The 23,422-nt window shown below is 34.5% G+C and overlaps 1 protein-coding gene across 5 annotated transcripts in view; it reads right to left on the bottom strand.

Moving 5' to 3' along the window:
• CCSER1 (coiled-coil serine rich protein 1) overlaps positions 1-23,422 on the bottom strand; it is a 1,122,213-nt gene that overhangs the window by 1,038,054 nt on the left and 60,737 nt on the right. Inside the window, exon 3 of one of the 5 annotated variants that reach the window (XM_081047473.1) lies at positions 8,090-8,134. The exons of the other annotated variants lie outside the window; for them this stretch is intronic. The gene's annotated coding sequence lies outside the window, so the exon portion shown is untranslated. The remainder of the gene's footprint in view (positions 1-8,089; positions 8,135-23,422) is intronic. 5 annotated transcript variants of the gene reach the window in all.

Genomic DNA, 23,422 nt, shown 5'->3' with positions numbered 1-23,422 from the left:
CCATCTTTTTGTGCTGTTAGCAGATTCAAATAACTCCAGATAATTATTCACACAAATATTAGTAATTAAAATTATATTAATAATCAGAATTTTAAAAAAATTTAAAACCACAATACACACCTTTACATTTTTGAAGAAAACACTCATTTTCCAAAGTATAAAGTTAGCAATTTAGACAGGTCCCTACTCTACTGATACCCAGAAGGTGTCTCATGCCTAACTTCTCAGTATCTTTATGAAGCAATTATTCAACTCTGCCTAGGAGCAATTAGACTGCAGAGCAAAATGTTATAGGATTGCAGAGTTAGAAGGGACCTTAAAATTATTCTAAACAAACCCATCTGTCACTTCAAATTCTGTTATCTTCACCTTGCTCCTAACAGAAGCAGATGCTGAGCCAGAGTTAGGAGTACAAGATGTTTATTGTAGAGTAATATCTATAAGAGATAAAGAGGAAGGAAACAGGAAACAGGATTATGCAGGGGAAGCCTCCAAACCACAAAGAAGAGCCCACACTGTGAAAGCAAAGAGGGTAGTGAAAAGAACTGGACAAGAACCATATAGGGAATGCAGAGTTCTCAAAACCAACTGTATCCCTTATCAAATCATCCTTCAGATAGTTGACAATAACTTTCTTATCCCACTTCAATTTTCATTTGTCCAGTTTTTATTCTCTAAATTCCTTAAATTTCTCAGAACTCCCTTTCCTAGTAGAACTACAACCTCACCTTGGCCGAGGTCTCAGTATCTTGAGATGGGCATAGAGATGACAGAAAATAATACTCAGTCTTCAGTACTGAGATGAAGTAAAATTGGAAGTCAGTGAATAGGTCAGATATCTATTTCTATTTATCAAAATACTCCAAAACTTAGTGGCTTACAAAAGCAAACATTTATTTCCTTATGAGTCTACAATCTGAGCTAGGTTTAGTTAGCTGGGTGTTTTAGACTAGTCTCACTTAGGTCACCCACGCAGGAGCAGTCTTCTGGAGACTCAATGGGACTGAAATCCAAGATGACTTCACCAACATGCCTGGTGATTCAGCTGGGATGGCCAAAAGCGCCGCTGCCTGCCTCTCTCCCTCTCTCTCTCTCTCTCTCTCTCTCTCTCTCTCTCTCTCTCTCTCTCTCTCTCTCTCTCCCCTCCCCACCCCCCTCACTGGCTCTCTGGTAGGGTAGAGTTAACCACATTACATGGTAGCATCAGTGAGTGAGTGAACGTGGTTTCTGCCAGGCCTCTTAAAGCTGAAGCCCATAATTGGCACAGCATTGCTTACTCCACACTGTATTGGTAAAAGCAGGTCACACAGCCATCTCCTGGACTAAAGAGGAGCAGAAATATTTTCCACCTCTTGTTGAAAGGAGCAGCAAAATATTTATGGCCAACTTTAATCTATCACTGAGGTAAAGCTGTTATCAAGCCGGTAGCACACGTGAAGCATCAATTTTCTGGACTGAGAAGAGACAGAAATGAGGAAAAAAGAAATAGAATAAAAAGTAGGTGTGGACCAGACAGAACAAGTAGATGCTATACCAAAGATAGGAGCGAAGGAAAAATAAATTTCTTTAGTGTGGCAGCCTACTCCAGAAATAAACTAACAGTAGAGCTTTAGTTCTTTCTGAAATAAAACAAAAGAGCAGTTCCAGCATTACTAGATGTGTTACACTGGCCTAGTTTCATAGCTTCTATGAACCTCATTTTCTCAACTGTCAAATAGAGAATAATATCTATCTCTTTGGGTTGAGAGGAGAAACAAATGAGGTAATGTATCTATAGAATTCTGTCCTACTCCAGAGTGGGGGTTTGTAGTTTGGGCTTTTAGTTTGTTTGTTGGTTTTGTTTCTCTTTTTTTCTCTTCTTAACATCAAGAGAAGTGTATCAGAAGGCCATACGGGACTCAGAAAAGGTGATTTATTGGAAAGGTGGAAGCACAATGAGTTGGACCAAATTTGGCAGAGTACCATGCGCTTGTCTTATTATTAGGAAGTTATGTACATGGGAGTTTTGAGGGCCTGCATATTGAACAATTGAGGATTTCTTGGGTATACATGTCAGAGACCAGAAGGCCCTAGTGTTCTTGGAAAATTCAGAACCACCTGGAATATTAACAAGGGCTGGGCTAATCATGATCCTTATTGCCTGTCATTGTACCTCTGGGGCCTCCTGAATACTGGAACTGGAAATATTCTGTATCGTTTTTAAACATATAAATTACAAATAGTTATCAGCCATTTATTTTTAAAAATCTGTGTTCAGTGACTCTTACTTGACAAACATTATATATAGCTATATGTAAAAGACAAAAATCCGCTCCTCCACAGAATGTTATCTTAAATTAAGTGTAAAATAAAACACATTGTGTTTTATTCATTGATCATTATATATGCTGTACATTGCACTTGTTTTAAAAAATAACATCTTTAGGGAACGGAAAGAAAAAAGCCTGTTACAGTAGACTAGAATAGCAAATGATAAAACACAGATGATGAAGAAAATATATAAAACACTTCCTGCCACAGATCACTTTCATCAGAGCCAGGAGTTTTCAAATTTAGCCTATTGAATAATGCAGCACTGTAAGCAAACCATTACAACCAATTGTTTTGTAACAATACCTTCAAAATCACATCACACATTTGTTAGGTGATACTGACATCCCACAAAGCAATGCAAGTAGAAAAAGGACAATGGGAAAAAAAAAGTGAAGGAAAATGACCCTGAAGATACCCTTGTAATATATTAACCTCAGGAGTCTGCCATTTTTCTGTTTTCTGATGAATGCTGGAGCTCTAACTAGGAGCTCAAACTGATGAGCTGAGTTACGTACACAGCAGCAGAATATAAATTCCCTTGCCAGTAAGATTTGAATGACGACGCTACCAAGAAATCCCAATCTATCTCTTATAAATACATACATACATACATACATACATACATACATACATACATACATAAATAAACGTTGATTTTAAAAATACTAAAATAATATATAGTTACATAGTGCAGCTTTCCAATCTAGTAAACCACAATTATTCAACACATATTTACTAAACATGTTTTACCAAAGTTGCAAAGATACAAAGACAAATATATAAGATATTATCTAACTTCATGAAGTCATCAAGATCTAAATGTCAAGAATATTAATTTTGAATTATTTTTGTTCTTTCCTTTTTTTCTAGCTTTATGAAGATAAATTTGACATGTCACATTGTGTAAGTTAAAACTGTACAATGTAATGATTCAATATGCATAAGATACTATAAAATGATTACCATAATAAGGTCAGTGAACACTTCTATCATCTCAACATTGACAAATGAACAAGCTTCTTTTACCTATGTCGTATTCAATGCAATACAGAATTTTTTAGTTCTATGGTTTCTTCTAGATCCAAAATCATGTCACTAAAATCACTGGATTAATAATATTTACATTTTACAAACTCCTTATAGAATGGGTCCTTCAAGATCATAAAACAAACTCAAGGTATTGGAAATCACTCGGTGTTCCTGTTCTATCTTTACCTTTATCTCTCTAGTTGTGACACCCCTGAGAATACGTGGTCCATATTACACTTTAGTGATCAATGTCCACATGAATCCCCCACATTAAAATAATCAATGTAATCAGTATTTTTGTGACCCATAGTCACATACTTCTTGTTTATAGTCTGCAATATTCGTAACCACTTAATTGGCTCTCAGGTCCCTACATTAATACTAATACTGAAGAGTTAGGGATTTCCATGTATGCTAAAATATAAAGATATATTACTTATCCTGAATCTCTAATAAACGTTATGAAATAAACAGTATCTTTTATCACATTCCTACAGTCTTATGACCAAAACTATATTGTGAAAAGCATGCATGTTGTTTTAAACACAGAAAAAAATACATTACTATGATATCTTCTAAATGACAAAATTTTAGAAATGGAGAACATATTAGTGGTTGACTGGGGTTAGGCATGTGGTGGTCGGGCAGTGGGGAGATGGGTATGATTATATAAAGGCAACAGGACGAACCCTAGTGGTGATAAAACTGTTCAGTAGCTTGACCACCCTATGCATGTGAGAAAATTGTACAGAACTAAACACACACTCAACATACACAACTGACTATATGCAAAACTGGTGAAATCTGAAAGAGACTGGTGGATTATCCTGGATACAATATTGTTATTATCAGTTTTCAAGATGTTAACACTGGGGCAAACTGGACAAAGGGTTCACAGAATCTCTGTATGTTACAACGGTATATGAATCTACAATTCACTCAATTAAAATTTCGATTAAAAAAAACAGAGCATGTTTTCATAAGAGTCCCAATGTGAAATGATAGAAGCATAAAAGATATTCATGTAAATATGAAAGATATAAGGAAAAGAAAATTAAATATTTTTAAAACACTGTAGTGACAAAGGGACAAAAAAAAATTTACTGTGAAATACAAATACCGATATAAAATAGCATGTGAGAATTGTATGATCTGTTTCCTTGTTCTAATTCTCGTATTTTCATTTGGAAGCAATATGCTAAGCCAAATTTTCAAACCAACTCCAAAATCCAGCCAAGCCCAAACTTGCCTTTCAGAAAAGCAATGTTATTAAAATGATTCATCCTATGAACTATGCACTACCAACAATGCGGAATGTTTAACTGTGGTGGCATGAATTATGAGGTGAGAGAAAAGTAAGGAAAAATAATTACAGGAACACAAAAGATTGCAGTTGATCAAAGTATATTTTCAATTCCAAATCTTTTATGTAGGTCTCTCTTTTAATATGCTAATTGGAACTAAGACATTCTCTTAGCAAAACAGGGTCCTAGGAAGATCCCACTTAAGTATGTCCCTGTCCAAATATGGGACATATCTGCCTGACCAGGTGCCTTTAAACCAGGGTTGCTTATTCATTCACTTGACCACCAATTTTTCAATAAAATAAAGCTTTAAGTCATCTAGTATTATTCTCAATAATTATACTAATTACAACTTTAGGGTAACCATATGTCCCAGTTCACTTTAGACGTTCCTAGTTTATACATGTTGTTCCAGCACTATTGCTAATAATGCCCCCATTTCCCATTCAAAATGTTCCTGTTTGGATAGCATTTTGTATAGTCACCCTTATATACTATAAATACAGTTTATATTCTGTGTGTGGCCCTGCTTTGTACGCCTGACCTCTTATCACCTAAGTTTGGATTGGCCCCAGTTAATGAAGAAGTGCTCAGTACAGAGAAATCAGACTAGGGTCACAGAACGGTGGACGATTCACTTACTAAAAGAAACTAAAATTATATTACTTTAAGTGAACTTCTATGTACTTTTTAGAATCAGTATGTATCCCAGTCCTGAGGCCAGAGACCTAAATAATAAAAGAAGGTGATGAATGTTCAAGCTTCCTTGGACTGAAAGAGATTCTTTGGAGACATTGTTCGTATAACCAGGGATGGAGATTTCCTTAACTTGCCAGGAAAAGTCATGACTCAGATGTCATACATGATGTTTAGAATGTGCTTTGTAAATACTTTTTAAGTGCCAGAAACCTATTGAACATGTACAACCTCCTTTCCTAAGTAGTTAAATCAGGTATGTTACCTTTCTTTCAACAAGGATATAACCAGTTTCCACCTTGACACAAAGGGCTATGGCAGAAAACATGAACTAAAACAAAAATAATGGCAAGAATTGGACTCAACTGATTTTAGGGGATTTCAGGAAGCCATTCACAACTTTGTCTGTTAACTCAAACTCATTTCTCATGGATAGCCCCACCTCAATAATCATTCCCATGCACCCACTTACTTAGTTACACTAGCCTGAGAAATTCAAATTCAAACACCTGATGTTTTGGTGTCCTTGCATTACTGTTATAAAGTGAAAACATATGAGTCATTCTTAGAATATTACACAGAAAAACCAAAGAATAACTTAGGGTTTAGAGTATGGATTTGATGTATCTACTTTATAAGTTATGTTTTATTTAATTAACAGTAATAAAAGCTGCCAGAATTAGTCCTACTTGGTATGCAATGTAGGCGAAACAAATAAACAGGTCTTTATCACTTGACCTTTATTTCTTGTCCTCTTCCAGCTGAGTTCAAATAGTCAAGGCCACTAAAATAATTTCTACTTCCTGTGTCAAAGCCTACTTACACAAGAGGTTATAATCATTCACACCGTATGGTACATATTTATGAACACAAATAATGACTCCTCACAGGAATTGAATTAAATATATGTATTTTAATAGTGATAAAGTTTTAAGTTTTGAGGTTTAATCAGTAGAATTGCAGGGATCAAAAAGACCATAGGAGGCATTGGGAGGACATCCCATCCCACTGCATGGTATAATATTGTATCTAATGCATTGCTTACATGTGAAAAAGGATGGTGCAGGTCTTGAAACATGATAGATACTATAAAATATGCTGAATTTTTAAAATTCTATAATAGTACCTAATAATGATGGACAAGATCTGTAGTCCAAATATAATGGTAGCTCTGAATGAATTTCAAGAAGATGCAACGTGCATATACACACTAAGCATAAAGAAAATATGACTTCTGCATATTATGTGTACTTACCTTCTCTCTCCACAGTTTTCTCAAGATTTCTTGTACCACTATTAGGCAAATCTTCACTAAAATTCAATAATACTTTGATAGTTCATGTAATCTATTTTCTATTCCTTACCTAAAGTCTAAACTATTTAAGGGGAAAATTGTTACTACAAGTTACTACTATCAGAATAATAATTTCTTACTTTAAAGTATATAAAGTGGCATAAAGATAATATTTTTTCTAAAAATCAATTCCTGATTATAAAGATCAAAAATTATCCTCAATCCTTAAAAAAGTCAAATTGTATGCCAATCCATTTTATCAAATAATGAAATTAGCATATATTTATATAGGTATTGATTTTAATATAAAAAAGAGAAGGACATGAGAGAAAAACAAAAATAAAGAGGACACTAAAATATGTATTTCTGTATATTTATGTTACAAGGATACATCTAAATTGCTTCTGATCAGTTATATAATTTTTGAAACAATACATATATCTGTAACGATCAGGACCAGCTCTAGCTGGTTCTTACAAATAGTCTCCTCAAACTGTCTGTTGCCTGGTAAATTAAAGTGATTCATCAATGTCAATGATATAGCAAATACACTCAAGATTGGCTGGCAGAGAGGGATACAAAGTACAGGAAAGGTGCCAGCTGTGTTGGATGCCTGATTTTTTTTTCAGACAGGACATACACTATATATGTTGAAGTCTATCAAACATGATTTCTGTTTTGTTATGTTGTCAGACATACTTTTTATGAAAATCTTTCTAAGAATGATAGCTACAGTCATTGAAAAACACACAGCACATTTAATATCCTTAATAGTTATCTATATTTGCCTCCAAAATCAAAACTGAATAAAGAAAAAAGTAAATAGAGAAAACAGATATTCATGTGCAGGAGAAAAATGACACATGACACAGTCAAAAAAAGGAGGAGAAAATCATGGGAAAACAAGAACTAGAGAAGTTCAGTTTTACATTTTCCTTTTCATAAGTGCTAAAGCAAAACCATTTAACAAAATTGTCCTTATTTGTTCATACTTTCATGATGATCTCCTATACATCCATTTCCTCATTCCTAATTTATAAAAGCAGTTGGAAGACTCAGATTTCCAGTGTTTAATTCATTAACTCTTTCAGGATGGAGTATTTCTAAGGTGTTGTTTCAGATTCAAAAGTAACACTAAAACAAATTCCATTACAGTCCTTGTCCAAAAATAATTATGCTTCTCACAATCTAAAACTGAATAACATTATATACGCTATACATAAGTAGTGTGATAGGAAAAAAATTTCCACTTCTATTTCCAATGAATATCAAGGCATAATTTTTACTGAAAATAAATTTAAGCTCACAATTATACTTGGGACTGGAGTTCAGGTGAGTGAACTCCAATAGGCTGAAAATGTAGATTGGAAGGCATCTACGTATATATAATGATTGGAATGATGAGAAATCTGATATACGAAGCATGATCATCTTAAGATAGTTAAATACTTACGGAATGAATATTTGTTTACCAGACATCTACAACTGAATGTTCAGTCTGAAAAAACAAAGAAAGAAAGAAAAAAAAAAAAAAACTTGATAAAAACAGAACCAATCAATCCCTTCCAAACCTACTCTTCCTACTAAATTTCAAGTCATGTTTTTCAGGGCCAAAACATAGGAATTAGTGATGTTTTCCTCCGCCCAACCCTCAACAGTCAGTGCATCCTATACATTTCAACTCCTAAATAGTTCATTTTTTCCCATGCCTATTTCTACATGTTTCATTCATATTACCATCATTCTTGCCTTATTATTCAAATAAGTTCTAGCTTGTATCTCTGTCTGTGGTCTTACTGACTCTCATTTTTGCACTAAAGCCAGTATTAGTCTTCTAAAATGCCAACTTCATTCCTTTTCCTAAGCCCTTAAGTAACTTCTCTTCGTCTCTAGTTAAATTCCAAATCCTTTCGGAGGGCATAAAAGCCTTCATCACCAACCTCACACATCACCAATATACCTCCTTCCCCCATCACTAACACCATACAAAAGCATTTATAGACACTTTATACTCCAAGTATATTCCTCGATTTTCATTTATGCAAAAGTGTCAGGTTTTCTTATCACCCTTACTTTTATTTGCACATTCTATGCCTCTTTCTGGAGTTTCAACGCCATTTCCTGCCCATGCATGGTAAACTACTACTGAGGAAATCAAGACTCTAAGAGATTATCACTTGCCCTTATTATGTAGCTAGCTACCCATAACTAGATAATTAAATCCAGATCTCCTCACAATGAGTTTAATATTTTATTTCTTCTTTTATTTTTATTTATTTTTTAACTTCATTACATTTATTGAGATGACATTGATTAGTAAAATTATGTAGGTTTCAAGTGTACATTTCTATAATATATCATCTATATATCTCATTGTGTGTTCACCACCCAGAGTCAGTTCTCTTTCTATCCCTCATACATTGTTGATGGGAATGTAAATTGGTGCTGCCACTATGGAAAACAGTATGGAGGTTCCTCAAAAACTCAAGAATAGAATTACAATATGACCCAGCAATCCCTCTTCTGGGTATCTACCCAAAAAATCTGAAAACATTTATCCATAAAGATATATGTACTCCCATGTTCATTACAGCATTATTCACAGTGGCCAAGACAGAAAAATAATCAGTGTCCTTCAATAGATGATTGGATAAAGAAAATATGGTACATAGATACAATGGAATATTATTTACTCAGACATAAGATGAAATACTACTATTTGTGACAACATGGATGGATCTTGAGATTATCACGCTAAGCAAAATAAGTCATACAGAAAAAGTCGAGAACCATATGACTTTACTCATATGTGGGACATAAAACTGAAAGCAACAAACAAGACAGACAAACAAAAAATCATAAACACACACAATAGTTTAGTGGTTAACAAAGAATAAGGGGGAGGGGTTGTAGAAAAGGGTAAAGGGGATCAAATACATGGTGATGGAAGAAGAGCTTTTGTTTTTAAAATGTATTATCATTATTTTTAATTTAGCAGCAGAAACTTCTTTTACAAACAATATCTTAGATGGAATGCTAATGTACACATTTTAAAAATAAGATGCTCTGAACCCAGAAATAAACCCACATAAATATGGACAAATAATTTTCAACAAAGAAGGCAAAAACACACAATGGAGACAAGATAGCCTCTTCAATATATAGTGCTGGGAGAATTGGAAAGCCACGTGCAAAAGAATGAAAAAAGACTGCTGTCACCATGTACCAAAATTAATTCAAAATGGATCAAAGACCTAAACATAAGACCTGAAAAAACAAACTGCATAGAAGAAAACATAGGTAATAAACTTATGGACCTTGGGTTCAAAGAGCAGTTTATGAATTTGACCACAAAGGCAAGGGAAGAAAAAGCTAAAAAAAAAAAAAAAAAAAAGAAAGAATGAGACTATATCAAACTAAAAAGCTTCTGCAAAGCAAAAGAAACCAATGATAAAATAAAGAGGTAACCAACCAAATGGGAGAATATTTTTGCAAACAACGCCTCTGATAAAGGGCTAATATCCAAAATACATAAGGAACTCATACAACTCAACAACAACAAAAAAACAAACAATCCAATTAAAAAATGGGCAGAGAACCTGAAGAGACATTTCTCCAAAGACATACAAATGGCCAATAGACACATGAAAAAATGCTCAACATCACTAATCATCAGAGAAATGCAAATAAAAACCACAATGAGATATCACCTCACACCAGTTAAAATGGCTATCATGAACAAGACAAATAGTAAAGGTGTTGGAGAGACTGTGGAGAAAAAGGAGCCCTCATACACTGTTGGTGGGAATGAGACTGGTGCAGCTACTGTGGAAGGCAGTGTGGAGGTTCCTCAAAAAGTTAAGAGTAGAATTACCATATGACCTAGCAATCCTTCTCCTGGGTATCTACCAAAACAAATCTGAACATATATCCATAAAGATATATATGTACTCCAATGTTCATTACAGCTTTATTTACGGTGGCCAAGACATGGAAACAACCAAAGTGTCCTTCAACGGATGAATGGATAAAGAAGATGTGGCATATATACACAATGGAATACTACTTCACCAGAAGAAAAGATGAAATAGTACCATTTGCAACAACATGGATCGATCTTAAGATTATTATGCTGAACAAAATAAGTCAGACAGAAAAAGTGGAGAACCATATGATTTCACTGATATGCGGTATATAAAACTGAAAACAAGTGAAAAACAGGACAAATGAAGAAGCAAAAACTCATAGACACAGACAATAGTTTAGTGGTTACCAAAGGGTAAGCGGGGAGGGAGGTGATAGATAAGGGTAAAAGGGATCCAATATATAGTAATAGGAAGAGAACTGACTCAGGATGGTGAACACGCAATGTAATATTTAGATGATGTATTACAGAATTGTACACCTGAAATCTATGTAACTTTACTAACAATTGTCATCCCAATAAACTTAATTTTTTTTAAAAAATAAGATCCTCTGATTGTTTCAATTTGTGATTGAATGAATTCAAAACACATCCTTGCCCTGGAATTTCCTGGGCTATTTCAAAAGCACGAAGCACTTTACAATAGAGGAGTATGAACTTCAACTGTAAGTAGAAATCCTCTTACTTGTTTCCTATATTATGCCTTAGTTCATAGGAAAAGAAATTTCTAATAACACATCTGAAATCTACAGAAATTTAATGCATAAACAAGTCACTGGTAGTAGAGAGGAATCTTGTTAAAAGCATATTCTGATTGAGTAGGTCAGAAATGAAGCCCTAGATCGTGCATTTCTAACAAGCTTCCTGGTGATACAGCTGTTGCTGATCTAAGGACCATGTCATATTTCAGTATTAAGGGTCTGTGTTATGGAGAAAGTTCTGCTTTTTACCAACATGTTCACATTCCTTCAGGGACAAAAGGTAACAATATTTTTCCATCAGAATTTTTCCCAAGTAGGTGGATGTATTTCATTAAATATTATTCATACACATACAAAGTATGCGCAAGCGCACACACACACACACACACACACACACACACCGCAGAGCCACTGAACCTGCACTACCCTGATCCTGAGAGGGCGGACTTCCATCTCTGCCCCTGCACTCTTGTCTGCTTCCTGTTCCCGTGCAGCAAAAGCACACAAACAGGGAACGCTCCCGTGGAGGTTTCAAAAATTCGATGTGGGGTAGGATTTATAGACTCCCCCATAGCCCCCACACTCAGAAATTGTACAAGTGAGCCCAGCTGCGTATCTTTGGGATGTGATTTATTTTTAAAAAGCCATGTTTTCCATCGCAGCCTTTCCAAAAAGCTCTCTATTTGGGAAATGACTGGGAAATGCCTGGTCCATAATACAGGAGATACTTTGATCCCCACTGGACCATCAGTGTTCCATGTCTGTTTTCTCTGTGAAATAGAGCACAGAGGAGTGAAGAGTTTTAGGCTTCCCTAACCACTGACACTAACCTAGATCATATATCTACATTTAGTAGTTAGGAAAATCTGATGTGTTTTACTATATACAGATACTTCTATTTGCTATCCAAGTAGACAAAATATTGATTTTTAAAAGTGGACACGCACAAGTATTTCTGAGATCAACTGTGTTTTCCCTGAACATCAGGAAAGCCAACTTAGGTTGCTGGCTGTACAGTGATAGCTTACTTACCATCATTGAACTTGCTAGTATACTAAAGACACGAGGTAACTAGTTACATTTCTTGTAAACAAGTAGGTCAAGAATATCCCTTTCCCAGTCAGTATGCTTAAGAAATATATACTGTACATCAGTGAGAGGATTTTCATCTAATAAATGTTCACCAAGTGAAAGACACTTTAAACATGCTTTTAAAAAGAAAACGTGTTTTATCTATCTTTGTGAAGAAGGGCTACAATGTAATCCTGTATTGTTAATGATGATGCTTCACTATCTGAGTATTACATTTAACCTATTTCTTAGGAACAGTACACATGCTTTGAAGAATTTTTATATAACTCCTTCTAATCATTTTTTAAATTAAAGTTTATTGGGGTAACAATTGTTAGTAAAGTTACATAGGTCTCAGGTGTACAATTCTGTAATACATCATCTATATATCACATTGTGTGTTCACCACCCAAAGTCAGTTCTCTTTCCATCACCATATATTTGATCCCTTTTACCCTTATCACTGAAAAAACAAAACTAATCATTTTAAAATAAACTATTCCTTTGATAGAATTGTATTCATCTAAAAGAAATAATGTGAAAAAATATAGCACTTAAAACAGTAATTCATAACACATTTCTTTAAAATTAATGATTTTTTTAAACTGGAATTCTTACTCATCTGTCTCCCCTTAATAATAAATCTGTGAAAAAAGCTCCTTACATAACTTACAAACATAAACTGAAAAACCAAATAGAAATGCTCTATTAGAAGGATTAAAAATAGAAAAAATAAAGTATCATCCTGGGAGAGTATATTTACTACCATTTTCAAAATTATCTGTAAAAAGTAATGTAATATTCACAGAAGATAAGGAATGCCTCTAACCTCTCTGGACCTCAGCTTCTTCATTTATAAAATTAGGAAAATGTTCTAAAGATGTTCTCTAAAACCCATTATCTCAAAAGTCTATATGATAGTTCAGAAATCACTGTTTACCTCAACCAAGAATGAATTAGTTTACCTCACCCAAAATCTCTGATGGTGCCTTCACTATTTATGAAATCCATAGACTTGGCTAGGTCTTCCAACACAATGCTGTTCTTTAGGAAACACACCTGCTTTTCACTACCTAGTAATGACCTAGTAACTGCAAGCCTAGAATTAAGAAATACACAATTCATTCATATGCTGATTTTAGGTTCATAACTTTAATCTCTACTGTGTTCCTGAGTGCTCTCCAACCATCCTATTTCTCCATTCCTGTCCAACTCACCTAGGCAGTCTGTTCATACCTTTTCCTCTCCCCTCAAACTTTCAATACCATCCCATACATCCTCACTCTCAGATTTGTCTATCACTAAGAACAAAAGCATTTTGAAAAGAACTCCCCATACTTCAGTCTCATATTTGCAACTCACTTACCCCTGATGCCCATGTAATTTCCCTCCCTTCCCACTACTAAGGATAAACACTCCAAGTGCCTATCCAAAGCCAATTCCACATTTGCACTTCATCCCATCCCCTCTAAGCTACTACCGTGTTTCCCTGAAAATAAGACCTAGCCAGACATTCAGCTGTAATGCTTCTATTGGAGCAAAAATTAATATAAGACCTGGTCTTCATAATAATATCATATAATATCATATAATATAATATAATTAATATAATATTGTAATATAATATAATACTGAGCCTTATATTAATTTTTGCTCCAAAAGATGCATTAGAGCCGATACTCTGGTTAAGTCTTATTTTTGGGAAAATAGGGTAAGTGGCCTCACCCCAAAAATAATTGTGCTCTTTTTAAACTGCATGATTAAGTGTATCTTCTCTTCTGAATTATTCCATTAGATTATTAGCTGCAAGCATAATGTGGTCAGTCTTAAAAACAAACAAAGTCCCATAATCCGTCCCTCCACTTAGCTATTGCCCTACTTTTCTTCTCTCTTTTTTTTTAAATAGCAAAACTACTCTAAAAAGTAGCTCATACCTGAAGTCTCCAATTTTGTTTCTTCCATTTTCTCGTAAACATACTTGAATCAGTTTTTCTAATCACCACCATTAATTAAGCAGCTTTTGTCAAAATGAGTGATGTCTATGTTGCAAAAACTACTGTTGAATTCAGTTCTCATCTTATTTAAGATCTATCAGCTTTACCCTCATCTACCACCCGTTTCCCCCATTATAAACTTTAATTTAAAAACAAAAAAAGATCTATTAGCAGCATTTATACTAATCCCTTTCTGTACTTGGCTTCTGCACCAACACACTCCTGGTTCTCCTTCTCCCTCCTTGTGTTCTCTTTTCCGGTGTATTTGCTAGTTCTTCCTCTTCACGTCCACCATTTCCACAGGTGTACACTCCTCCACAAAAGGACCTCTCCTCTTTGGTATTTATATCCCTCCTCCAGGAGATTTCACCTAGTTCCACACTCTAAATGCCAGTTATACACTGTGTGAGCCAAAATCTATACTTCCACCCAGGACCTAAACTCTTAAAACCATCTTCACATATTCTGCATCCTCAAAGTCTAATAGAGATCTCAACCCTAGCACGCCCCAAAGTAATCAACCGGTTTTCCCCCAAATGCATGCTCATCTCATAAACCCCTCCATCTCAGTAAATGTCAACCCCATCTTTTCAGTCCAGTTTGTAAACCAGTCTTCAATCATCCCTGAGGTCCCTTTCTCACACACCTCACATCAATTCTTCAGTAATTCAGTGTGACCCTATCACCACCGCTAGCGTCTTCATTAAAGCCACTATCTATCTTCATTTTCCTGATGACCCTGCTACCAGAGTACTTCCAACACTGAATGAAGCTAGCATGCACCTGTTAAATATGAAGTCAAGTCTTCTCACTCCTCTTTCAAAACACTCATAACCTTTCCTAGGTCATACAGAACAAAAGTCAAGGTCCTTGCAAAGGCCTTCATAATCTAATTTCCCCTAGGCACATGTTGGGCTTCATCTCTCATGAGGCCACCCTGCTGCAGATACAGTCTATTCTTTGCTCATCACCAACAGGAAAAGTACTACCCTGCCAAGAGGGTTTTGCACTTGATATTCTCTGTGCCTGAAACATTCTTCCCACAAATTTGCCACCCAAAGATCTCTGCCCAAAGGTTATCTTTTCAGAGAGATAAAAATGCAACCTTTGTTATAGTCCCATTTCCCATCATCCTGCTTTACTTTTCTCTTTAGCACTTGTCACTGTCAGACATACTATACAGTCACATTCCTTAGGAGTTAAGAATTCAAAACTCTCCAATGCCATTAATTTGCTATTAAATCAGATATAGAGTATTTTTGGTAAACAACTGTCTAATATGATTAAATATTTAATATAATTCATTAAGGCTTGAAATTATTTTCTACTTTGCTTTTGTGTTCTTCTAAAACTTTTCAAAAGTCAATCCTCCAAATGCATTTAACTATATTAGAATATTTCTACCCTTTTTGAATGACACAACACAAACAAAGCAAACAATGTAAATAAAATAGAAAATGTAAAGTGCCTTAAGATAGAATTATCAACTTTTTAATATTCACTAGTAAAAAAATATTTCCCAATGAAAATGCTATAAGTACTAGACACTCTAATGCATCAGTTTCCACCACATATTTAAATAAACGCAACTAATTTGTACATTGACCTTATCTGACAACCAAACAAATACAGCTGCTTTTTCAGTAATCTTAAAAACCTGGACTCTTTGTAGTGGATAGTTAGGAATTCAAACACGAATACTTTGGGTAATTTAAAAATCTGAGGACTATATACAAGGTGCTTTCATTAAAGTTTTATAGACAAATCAAAGAGTCTCCAGAAGAAGGTGTCCACGTTGATGATACATCTTAAATTTTTTCTACTTAAGCAGATGTTTGATGAGAGTTGTATTAAAAAAGCCAAGAGGTTGACATCTGGTAGATGCCTGCATTTAAACTTTGCATTCCGACAAGATAAGTTAGGTAAATTACTTTAAGGAGTCTGTCTCATTAAAGAAGAACTCTGTTTCCTTCCACCTCTAAGATCATTTGATATTTTCTTCTTTTCTACTTCTTTCCTTTCTGCCTATAAAGAATCTTGATCTCTTTGAGGAAAAGAAAAGCAAAAACCGAAACATAATAAACTTCCTTGACTATTTTCTCTCAAGAATTGATCAGTAAACTTTGTATCTCTATCTAACGTTATTCAATAACTCTCGATCACCTATAGAATGAAAATTGAGATTCTTAGGTAACGTAAAAATGGTGGATTACATTTTCCAAAAATGGCTGTAAGAGCACTCCCATCCCACCATCTCTTCTTCAATGTGATTTTGCCACTGTCTCCATTTGGAAGCAGCGTCAGCCTACCCACTTCTTGAATCTGGGCTGGCCTTAGTATCCAATAGAATACAAGAGATTCATATGGAGATGCCTTAGTCAAAACAGCAGATCTTTGAGAAATACCCAAGACTCTCCATTCCTACTCACTTTAAATGTAAGTGTACCAGTTATGTAACCATTCTCCTTCCTTGGAATAGAAGTGCAAGCAATGACGCTGGAATGGTGTAGGACTAACTATGGCTTGGGTGAACCAACAGGCATCAACAATAGAGACATGACTCTTAGAAATAGTTAAAAATACAGGAGGGATTTGAGAAAACCACACATTTCTAGGCTTTCAGGAATGGCAGCAAGATAGGTAGCCTAGGGAATTGAGAACCCCCTCAAGGGTACAGTGTGAGGTGTCTCACTGATTACACAAGTAACAAATGACTATATTCAGCACCTGCAGCTGGAAAAAAATAAGAACCAGTTTCATCCAGCAACACTCAACTCTATGACCAGGGACCCAATCTTAAACTATTTATAATGTCATTGTATTATCATTATAATCTCATTTTCATTGTTGTTACTAGGAATCTTGTCAGGCATCGGATGCCATGACCATGCCTGAGGAACCAAATAAGGAAGAAAAAGTGGAAAACAGAGGGCCCCGCCCAGGGGGAGGAGATGAACCATGACAGTGAAACTTCACTGATTCCACCCAAGAGGGATTAAAAACCCCTGATGGTGACTTCCTTGGAGCTATTCTTACTCTGAGTTCACCCTCACTTTCATTTTCACTTTCAATAACTCACTTTCACTTTCTTGCATCTGTCTCACTCGTGAATTCTCTCTTGCCTGTGGACAAGAACCCGGTCCCCGTCTCTCTAGGTTGAGTCCTGTCCTGGACATCCCAGGAGCCTTCAGAGACAGACTGAAAGCAGGACTGAAGATCTGCTAATCTTGTAGCACAAGGAGGTTTCAAATGTTCTTATTTCTTCTAGGAGCATTTTAAAATAATTCCTCTAGAAGTTTACTTTTATTCCAGTGGTGTACAGAAAAGCTACGAAATGCCTAGTCGTTGTCATATTGTTATGCAAAAGAAAATGTCTATGAAATGGAACATTTTTAACACTTAGTGGACCATTTAAGGAAAATGTACAATGTTTAATTAGTGAAAATACACACAAGCAATTTAAATTTAAAAAGTACATCTCTCCCATAAGACAATAGAATTATCATAACACTACTTAAATCAGATATAAAAGTATGACGTGAAACACAATGATTTTAACAGCAATAAGTGACAGAAGTAAAAACTAAAGTAAAAGATTTCAGATCTAGTACATATTATTTAAATAATTATGTTTAAACACATAAACTATAAAAATAAAATTTGGAAACTATGCCATTGTTAACATATGCATGCATATATTTCTCATTATGAAGATGATGAAAGTTTCTGAAAGGCTTATTTAAATATTGTTTATATAAAACCAAATGGCTTATTATCACAGTTGTCAGTGGGATTTGAATATCACTATTTTGCTGAATTTAATTCACAGTAGGCATCTGAGCTCCACAAAAAGTTTTACTGATTTTACATCCTCTACCTTTTGACCATTAACTAAAGCTTAACATTAGTAATGGAATGTTGTAAATAATAATTTTAAATGTTCTATTCTTATTAAAACTACCGCCTAACAAAATCAAACAATCATATGTGTTACTGCATTTTATTAGAAATGATAGAGGAGTACATGAAACTACATACAGAAATTAGCTATAAACAATGCAGATGAACATAAGTGTTTAAAGCTTACAGTTCAATTTTAAGAAACATATTACTCATAGTCAATTTTAAAGCATTATATTTTTTCATTATTTTTATGTGGATTTCTCAAAGGTAAGTTCTCTGAAACAATGATTGATTCTTTTAAAACAATGTAAACAGAAACAACTGAAGCATAGACCACTTGCTTGCAAGTGCAGGTCAAAGAAAGAAAGAGGAAATGGCTTTTCAGTTTCCTTCTTTTTAACAAAAGACCTTTCCTCTACATAGCTGTTTTCTTGGGCTATTGAAAACAGAGTGCTAGAGAGTATGGGAGAGCAAAGGGATTCCCTGGTTAGTAGCAAGCAGGAAGTCTAATTTTACACTATGTTAAGATTAGGAAATAGAAAAACAGCATGATCCTGACAGAGAAAGAGTGCAGCAATTTTAATATGAGTTAAACTGATTAGGAGGAACTGCGTAAAATAGTGTACACACACACACACACAGAAAGAGATGGATTTACTTGATTTGCTCAATCTTAGAGGGGAAAAAATTAAAATAAAATATGGTGGGGCTTTAACAATGATTAATAAATATTAATTCTTAGTGTGATCAAAACAGGACTATACCATTTCTTTTTTTTAAACAACATTAGACAAATACCACGAGCTTAATCATTCAGAGAAGTTTAGTTTGGAGAGGAAGATTTAAGGATTCAATCTGGCCCAAAGCAAAAGAAAACAGAAATTCAAAGTGTAATACCACACACTAAAAATATAAGTGATTGTATGTTTCATTGTTCTTAAAGAAAGTTAGAGCTATTTTATGGCCCCACTGATTAGAGCCATGGGAAAGCCAGTATTTAATGTACTTTGAGCAATGTTCTTAAAGACTGGGATTTTTTTTCCCCCACCATGGATCCCTCAGGTAATCAGGACGTATACAGAAGGTGCCAAAAAATGTATACAGATTTTAAGAAAGGAAAAAGTTATTAAAGTTGTAGTACTTAATATATACTGATAACAAAAGATAAATACAAGTCATGTTTGACTTCTGCAATTACGAGAGGAGCTCAAAATGGTTACCATCAGCATCCAGACGCTTCTGATTATGGTGAGCTACTGCTTGAGCAAGGTTGACAAAAGTGTTTACCTGTATATGTTTTTTTGGCACCCCCTGTATATGCAGATCAAAGAGGAGATGACCAGACTTCTGCTCCTTTCAAGAGCCCCTGGTGTGGTCAGGCTGCTGCCTCTCCTACTTAACCTTAGACGTGGATGCCACTGGATTCTCCCCTCCACCTGCACTGCTCTGCTGATCATGGCAGAACCATGATTTCACTTGCCCAGATCCCTATTGGTGCCACTACTTCAAAGAAGGGCGCTCCAAGGGTAAATCTACTCCTTTCTGCCAGGTTTGACTATGGGTACCCTCACTTGAGTTTCCATGACCAGAATATTTAGTTTCTGTTCCCTTCTGCAATCACACAGCTGTTCAGTGGATCATCCTTTACACACAGAAGGGAGGCCGCAAGGAATAGAGGATTCTCTCCAATTGGCCACTGTAAGGGGCCCCATTTCTTATGCACAGGTAGGCCTCTGGGCATGAAACTGATATCGGACAAATATTTTCACTTATTATCAATAAGGAGCCTAACAAAAGCAATACATAAGAATAAAAAATCAACTACTTTGTAATAAATGATGAAATATATATTTAAAGCAGAGTCATGTGGCATTTTACCTACTGTGTCCACTAGAGTATATATAGAAACCATAGTTGCTTCTGGAGACAAACTACAGGCTAATAATTTGACAGTGTTAAGTAATTTTACATTTTAAAAGACACTAATGATGAAAAATTTCAGAGTCCCCTGTAATTTTTTTTGAAAATCAGTTAAAAATCAGTGGATAATCAAACACAGATTGCAAATATTCCTGGGCCTTTTAACAGCAGAATATTTAATGAGGAACAAACCAAGCATTGTGCCTGTCATTTATCAATTTACATGAGTCATTAGAAATCACATAAGCAGCTGTGGTTCACAAAAAAATGCATTTCCATAGATGAGAAGATAGGTAGTAATTTCATTGAATAAATGAATAAATGTCATCATCTAACTAAATGTGACAGATTGACTAAGTAATTAGATAGACATAATTAAAGTATTCCTAAATTTTCTAAGTAGTGAAAAAATACTCTCCACATACACCTTATGCAGACTTCTAAAAACAGAAAATACATTGGAACAGTGTTCCCAAGCATATGTTCCATCAAGGTTTTCAACATGTGGTAATTATTATTACTATAAACAAATGTGAAAAAAATACAAAAAACAATCACAACCCAAGTTCATAAATTTTACAAGTGCTAGGATTCAATGACCCAATAGCTCTATTAGTTTGGTGCAAAAGTAATTGCGGTTTAAAAGGTTAAAAATAATTTCAAAAACCGCGATTACTTTTGCACCAACCTAATAAAATATTCAGCCTTACTATTGCTCTTAATTTTTTACAAATAAAACTCAAAAAGATTAGGTCCCAGTATATGATAAAGAAGAAACTATGTACAGCAACATTGAGTGGCCTACTCTGTGACTAATACACACATACAAATTCACAAAGTGTAGTGTCTCAAAACTATCATGTTTTTAAAAACAACAAATGAATGATTTAGTCTGTTTGTAAAAGCAAAGCTAACACAGGTATAGAAAAATATGAAGGGGCTTTTTATTTATACAGGAGCCAAAGGATGTTCCAAACTAAACAGAATGTAGTGTCTTATACCAACTCAATCGTTATGCTTAACAAAGAATGAATACTAGTGGTTAAGATTCTTGGAAACCAAAGCCTTGTCTATTATCAATGAGTATATTTAAAATTACTTCAATGTTAAGAGAAAGCATTTTCCCAGATGAAAGCATTAATTATACCAGAAAGCACTGATTATCCAAAGTCGCCCTCAAACAATTTTTTGTTGTCGTTCAATCAGTTTTACATTCCTTGAAAAATGAGGAAAAGGAGTGGGCTGAGAAAGTTTGTTATGTGTACTTGAGATTGCATATACTTTTAATTATAAAATAATTTGTTCTATTACGTTAGAAAAATTGTTTCATTTCAACAAAATTATTACCATGGTAGAACTTATAAAGTGACTTTTATTAGACCAAGGTTAGATAATACTTTAGGTGAAAACAAAAGGACTAATTAAATGGTTAAATAAGATTTTCAGCAAATATTACCATTACTTCTAGATGTTCTTTATTTGGAGAAAAGGAAAATAACACGTAGAAGTACGATACAGCCTGTAGATAAATTCTTCTGTTCCAACACTAATAAAATAGTCAAATATTTATGGATTTGTCTCAGGATATGTTGATTAAATTTCCTATGTTACAATGCTCATTTTTAAGTATTTTAAGTTTAGAAATTTCATAAAAAGAAAATATCAAAATTTCAAATCTATTTCAAAATCAATATTTGTAAACATTAAGATTGCTGATTTCAGAAAATACAGCAACAGGTTCTTTACAAAAGATCAGGATGATCTCTGAATTTCTTTATATCAAACACCCTTGAAAAACTTAAAACTAGATAAAGAGATTAGTAAAAAGATTAACAATTTATTTTTATAAGTGAAAGATAAATCTGTTGAAAAAAATGTGCTTAAAGTTGTAACTGAACTAAAGGTAACCTAATGATAGTCACAATAAATAGAAAGATTAGACTAATCTAAACGATTCCAAGGCATTTATGCTAGCAAAACTATTCTGCTCATGCAAAGCCTCGTAGATGTATTTCTGAAAAGAATCTCTATTGATTCTTCATCACTTTTTTCAAAGAAGAAGTTCTTTTTGGATTCATGGCTTTATATCAAACGGTCTCTTACATGATTGATGTGAAACAGTTCTTTTGCAATTTAAAGGTCAATAAGCATCTCTTTTAGTGCTGACTATAGATGGTGTTTTCCACAAAAGCTGAATCCTTCTAGAGTTGAAATTCACCATGATTATTTCACTGAAATTTCATGTTAGAACCAACATAAGGCATCGATTTGCAACAGCAAGGGTCAAAAAACACTTCATCATGGCATAGATAGTTTCATTTTTTAAATCGGTTTCTATTTCTACTATGACATAACCTATGTTAGAGTAACTCATATTTCACTTCACCCCCAAAAAAAAAGTTAAACTTCAAACATTCAAATGCTTTATATACTATTGTTTAAAAAATTGAACATATAAGACAAGTGGGCAAAGATCACTTCATTTTTTTAAAGCTTCACTTGTATTAAAGTATGATAGACATACCTATACATTAACTGAAAAGAAATACCCGGGCCCTTCATACCATCAGGTTTCGCTTCTGAGGATTCAACCAACCATGGATTGAAAAAAAATGGGGGAATAAAAAAAAAATCCCAGAAAAGTTCCAGAAAGCAAAACTTGAATGTGACCCTCACGCCAAGCACTACACTGATGCACATGGAGTGAGGTGTTGGCAAACCCCTCTACCGCTCACGTGCAAATATAGGGTAGATGCAAATACTACCCCATTTTATGTAAGGGACTTGAGCATTCCTAGATTTGGATATGTGTGGGGATCCTAGAGCACATCTGTCCTCCGTGAATACTGAGAGATGAGTGTATACCTCAAAGCTAGCGAAAAGCTACTTAATCTGGCTTTATACATTACCATAACAGTTTCTGGATTATTTGAAGACAGTTAATGCGAGACAGTTAAAGCATAGATAATGCAAGCAAAGTTCTTCATTTCAACTTTTCCTGTATTTTATGTGAGAACATTTCCTGTTCCTGAAACTCACAGAACTTACAAAAAACACTTACGAAAAACTATTTCTAGAAGGCCTTCGGAAGAGTAACCAAGTTACTAAGATTATACTGACTGTAAAAATGACTTCCTCTTATGTTATTTAAGTGTTGTTTTTTTTTATCTGTTCTTGGTTTAGTATGGTCTGAAATTCCTTGTTATCTTTGGTTTTAAAAACTAAAGAATGTTTTTATTTAAACAATCTATTAAACTTGGGTCTTCCAGCTA

This window comes from Rhinolophus hipposideros (assembly GCF_964194185.1).
Source record: "Rhinolophus hipposideros genome assembly, chromosome: 1".
In the NCBI taxonomy this organism is placed as follows: Eukaryota; Metazoa; Chordata; class Mammalia; order Chiroptera; family Rhinolophidae; genus Rhinolophus; species Rhinolophus hipposideros.
Note: the sequence above shows the minus strand (reverse complement) of the source record. Positions and strands in the feature narration are given on the sequence as shown.